The following is a 6,000-nucleotide window of genomic DNA, read 5'->3' as shown; positions in this document are numbered from 1 at the left end:
TAAAGTTGCTACTTAATTCTTAATCAGATAAAATTAGGATTCAGGACTTGTACTTATCTTAATACAGATGAACATAGAATTTGCTTTCTTTAAAAAATAGTAGCATGATTAAAATATCCAGAAACATTGAATATCTCTGTTTTGAATCAGTATTTATACTCATATGGCCACAACATATATATGTTTAAGACTCTCAGAGTATAGAAAAATGGCATGCACCAATCACAGTCAATTATGGGTGTGTCCCAAGGGTTTTAAGTAGGAAAAGTCAATGGGCTTTTAAAGCAGGATGTTGTTCATGAATCTCTGTGTCTTCGTTTAAGTTGAGAATTTTTTTTTCTTTCTAATAAAGATGTCAGCAAGCTAGGAGTTGACCTTAGCACATAAAACCTGTCACTGAAGGTGAAATTTCAACACTTCTACTTAAGTGTGTAATTATGTCTAAGCATCCAGAGATAAGAACACAAGAAGAATAAGGCAACCTCACCATTATTGCTTGTGACCTACCTCAGTATGAAGGAACTGTAGAATTAATTATGAAATCAAGATAGCACTGTTAAAATCGGTTATTCACAGGTCAAGGAAAAAATGCAGAGTAGTTTGCTGGGAATGATAAATAACAAAAATTAAAGAAATAAAAGAGAAAGAAATATCTGAACAGGTTTCAGTAAGTTGGATCAAAATAAAAAGAACTAATAATCATAGTACTGCTATACTATTTGCAAAGTAGGCATCACCATTATTTTATTATTTCTTGAGTGTATGTGGACCTGGGCATGGAACCTAGATGTAGTCTTCAGCTGAGTACTTCCCAGCCCTTTTTCTTTATCTTCAGACAGGATCATACTAAGTTGCCCAGGCTGGCCTTGAACATGGGATCCTCCTGCCTCCATTTCCAGAGCTGCTGCGATTACAGACCTGTGTCACCATGCCAGGTTTAGACATCATCTTTAAAATTTAGAACCAAACACAAAATTTAAAATATAGCACCTTTAATTAAAATGTTTTTAGTAAGGTTTGCAGAATTCAAAGTACAAGAAAATCATTTTCCCTTAATTCTGAATTCATGAAATATAATTACGTATGTATTATATTCATTCATTTGAAAGTACATTCACCATAAATTATTGTACAATTATGTTCAAATAATCTACAATGCACATAACAAATGTTCAGTATGATGAATTTTGACAGATCAACTACATAACCCCTAAATCTCTCTTGAAGAGACAGACCATGTCCATCAACTCTGAAAGTTCTTTTGTGTTCCTTTTCTATTCAATCTCCACTGAACCCCCAGAAACATATACTGCAATGTGTTCTGTTATCATATATTAATGGTGCCTGTTTTCCAACTTCATAATCATGGAATCATAGATCATGGTATTTACTCTTTTATTTACAGATTCTTGTACCAAATATATTCTTATTAGGTATCAGCATTAGTTCTATTGATGGATGAATAACATCCACTTCATGAATATAGCACAATGTGTTCATCCATTTTCTTCTTACAGATAAATGCTTTTCTCCCAGATTTGTCTATTACAAATAAAGCAGTTTTAAATATCCACTTATGACTCTTTTGTAGGTATGATTTGATTTCTTTTGGGCAAGGGGGAAAATAAACAGTATAATTCCTTGACCATATGAGAGGTTTATTTTCAACTTATGAAAAACTGCCCAGAGTTTTTCAAAGTATTTGCTCCATGTTTGGCATCTTTAAATGTGATGAGATCCATTTCAACTACATCCTTGTTGGTGATTTTTATTGTCAATCTGTTCATATTGAGTCATTCTGCTATGTATGGCAACTTGATTGTGATCTAAATATACAATACTCTAATAATTAAGGATGCTGAGTGCAATTTGGATGAGATATTTGTATATTTTCTTTATGTAAAGATTAGCTCATTTAATAATTCCTAAAATTTTGAAATTAAGGTTTGACTAGATCTACTTTACAAAAATGAAGTTAATTATTATGGTTATTTTCCATTTATTTGTTTTCTCTTTCTTCTTCTGCTTGCCCTAGAACTAAGTTTTAAGGTATGCTAAATCTAATAATCTATCCTATTTCTTGTATGCTGTGTCCCAGAAAATAACGTATTTCCAAGACATATTTATTGAATGTAACAAATGCATTCATAATTGAATGTATGCGGTTCATCATGTTTTCTTCCAAACTGACAGTAGCATCTATACGTTATGCCACTGCCTGTGATGTCCTCAGTCCTTTGTGGCTGTAACATGAGATCATCTAACAAGCAAAAACATCCAGACATTCCATTCAACTTTGTCTAACATATGGCATTAGTAGTGATCATAAAGGTCTTGGATATTTATGTTGGACAAATAAAAAGTGTTCCAATGAAAAAGTTTTATACAGATTTCTGCAGTTTTCTAGTTGTTATATACTGAGTTTTATTCCCTCAACATTCATATATTGAAGTGATAATCTCCAATTGAGTGTATTTTGGGGGGGAAGAGAAGGTCCCTTATCAGATAGGACTGCTGTCCTTGAATGAAGATAAAGTGTCACAGAGACTTCTGTCTCTCCTTCGGCACACAAAAGAAAGGTCACAAAAGAACATAGAAAAAATGGTGGTCATCTACAACCCAGGAAGAGTAGCCTCACCAGAAATCAACTCTGATGGCACTTTGATATTGGATCCAGACTACAAAACAATAAGAAATTCAGTCTTTGTTGTTTAATCCACTCAATGTAGTGTTGTCTTACAGAAACATTGGCAGAAGTATCTATCAATCTTTTCCTACTATCTTTCAGGGATTTTGTTATAGCTGTTCATTCAAATGTTAGAGAATCTAACACCATTCTCTTATTCACTGAATAAATTCCCACAATGATCCAGGATTCACACCACCTTGTATCATAAATCTCAGTATCCCTTCATCTCAGTAGAGGCACAATACTTAGAATGGTAAACAAAAGTGAAATGGACCAGGCTTGGTTAATATAGTATTACCCAGTTCTAAACCTGACCTCCTAACTGTGGAACTATCATGTAGATATACTAATTCTACAGAGTGGTACTTTATGATAATTTCACCAGAACATTTCAAACACTGTAACTCCTAACGAAGACAATTTATTACATAAGGACTGTATGATTCATCTTTCAATTTAATAGATATTTATTAAAATGATAATACATTAATTATACAGAATGAAATCTGATAGAAGCAGTGCAGTTTAGAGTGTTTTATAATGTTGAATTTTCAAGTGATCTTAATATTAAAGCCCTGGTAAACAATAAAAGAATAAACAAAATCTAGTTTGGGGATATAATTTAATTCCACAAATTTAATTAGCAAAATTTTCGTATTTATATCCATTTTGTATGCCCAGCTTTTTACAAACAGTCAATACAACATTTTGATGAAAGAGTGAATATTTTATGCTATGGAAGGTAACTTCAGAAATATGAAGGACTTGGGACCACATTTAACAATGCCTTTAAGGTATTCCATTGGGTACTTCAAATTAATAATTTTGAATCTCTTTTTCTATTTCCTAAAGAAGTTATATTGTGAATTGCCCCAAATGTGATACAGCAGGTACACATTAGCTAGTTATATACTAACAAACTTTCCAATTGCCATTAAGTTAAAGATGCATTAATTTGAAAAAGGAAAACAAATCTCTGGAAAGACATATATAATAAAGCAAGATGTTTGCTATGTTCTTGAAAATTTTTCTGTATTGTATTTACTAGAAGGGACCGGAACAATTATTTTTTCTTTCTGACTTTTTAATTAACTTTCCATTTTCCCATGCAAACAGGTAAAACTCTATGGTTGACAGAAAAGTAGGCTGGGTGCAAAAGCAATCTTGGATCAGAAGCTGGTAACAGAAGACCCACTTAACACATGGAAATAACACAAGGTTCACAGTAAATAGATCAGTAAAAGCATATCAGGAAAATGCAAGGAAAAGGAAAACAGTAGGAATCACAGTATTAATCTCATGAAAAATGGCAGAAGTCAAGGCATAAAGCAGAATTCATCATGAAAGTCATAGTGATTAGAGAGCACCCCCATAGGAATACACAGACAATTCCTCGACTGCAGCTCCCTAGGTTTTCTCCTGATTTCTCTGAGCTCCTCCATGAACATTTCCATATCATCTCCATCTCCACCCATCCCATCATTGACTTCCTTTTGGGTATGGCCCATTGAAAATTGGGGGCAAATAAGATGGCCTTTCCCCATCTATTATTTCCTGCAGACTGGTGTCCTTCACCTGCTCCCAAAGAGTGGCCTTCCTGTCCATTCTGCATCGGCTGCTCCATTTCTTTGTTTTCCTGGGCCTATCCTTGCCTTCTCCACCTCCAGATTCTCACCTCCAGGTGAGCCACAGAGACACTAGAACCAACAGATCTGCAGACAGTGGAGGTTGGAGTAGCTGAGACCGCTGCAGCCCAGGGCTCGCAGCAGCAGTTCCTTCTCTGCCACGTTGGACCTGAACAATTTTATTAGCACACAAAAACACAATAGTGCAGATGTATACATTAAAATACTTGAAATATTTTCTTTAACCAAGTCAAAAGATCATTTAATTTAGTGTTATATAAATTTAAATTAATTGTTATATCATTTCAACTGCATCCTACTTTCAGAATAAAGTAACAAAAGATGAAAGACTAATTCTGAATTTAATAAATTAAATAATTAATTCAGTAATCATTTTCAATATTTTGTCATTTAAGTTTTTATACTTCACTTGCTTGATACCATAGTGAAACAAGTTTGTTTATTTGTTGTTTTTAACATAAGGATTAATTTTTAAAATTATAATATCCAAGAATCACAAAACTAATATGTAATAATTATCTTGAGTAATTGATGAGTTAATTTAGTATTGATTGTAATTCTTACATATTTATAAAACTCACATTTCTATTAATAAAGCAAACAGTTGTTTTGAAGTTCTGATGACTTAGTAATATAAGGATAATTATATAAATGTTCAAGGAACACTTATAAAGATTTTATGATAATGAGATAAAAGAATGTATTTCCCAAATGAAATCATTTCAATTTGAAACATATTATACATTATAATTTTCAACATAAAAGCATCATAATCCATCATTTTATCTATATAAAGAAATAGGTAAACAAATAAATTCAAGATATGCTCTATTATTATTGTCCCCTGGTGCTCTTATGAGATTGTATTGTATGAAGAGCTGATACCTCAGAATGAATATAATTTGTATTTTGAAGATCTTTTCTATCATTTTGTGTTTCAATATATGTTGCCGACCTGATCAAAATCTAAAAAATATTTCCTTTGAAAAAAAATTCACTGTTCTTTGGTTGGATATAAATAGTAATTTTATAAAATATCTTTAATAGCAAATTTTAAGAGAACTATAATTTTATTATAGTTATGTATCCTCAACATTGCAAACATTTTTGCCTTTGTTTTTGAACTTATACCTTGAACAAAGATCTTTGAAATTTTTAAATTTCAATTTCATATTTCATGTAACAAATTATATACAACTATGAATTTATAAACAACCATATTACATATTATAAGTGACTTTATTTTGAATTACCAAAATAAAATAACCCAAATAAAAGAACATACATGAAACTCTATGTTGAGATTAAAATCTAAAGCAAGGATTAAAGAAATAGCAGAGATCTAAGTTTAACTTCATATTGCCATTTATTAAAACTTAGGTTTGGTCTTCTAAAATCAAATATACTAACATGTCTGAATTAAGACAATGTGTATATCAAAACAAATGTGTTTAAAAAGTGACTGAAGATTAATAAGGTATGTCACTATCTCTCTGGGAAATTCTATTATTACATTAAATTCAAATCATTAAAAGATCCATACCTTTAGCACTGAAATAAACTAATTTCACCCTTTTGAAACATCTTTGGCATAATTATTTCCTGTAAAAATTCAGTAAAAATTATTGAACTTCATTATATTTATCAAAATTGTGAAAAAGAATG

The 6,000-nt window shown here is 31.5% G+C and overlaps 1 pseudogene across 1 annotated transcript; it reads right to left on the bottom strand.

Annotated features, from left to right (window-relative positions):
- Positions 1-4,005: 4,005 nt before the first annotated feature.
- Positions 4,006-4,348, bottom strand: LOC306659616 (protein BEX3-like; annotated as a pseudogene). The gene has a single exon. The product of its transcript is annotated as a protein BEX3-like (transcript).
- Between the last annotated feature and the right edge of the window lie 1,652 nt (positions 4,349-6,000).

This window comes from Sciurus vulgaris, assembly GCF_902686455.1.
Source record: "Sciurus vulgaris genome assembly, chromosome: 4".
Lineage (NCBI taxonomy): Eukaryota > Metazoa > Chordata > Mammalia > Rodentia > Sciuridae > Sciurus > Sciurus vulgaris.
The sequence above is the reverse complement of the archived record's forward strand: the minus strand, read 5'-3'. Positions and strand labels throughout refer to the sequence as shown.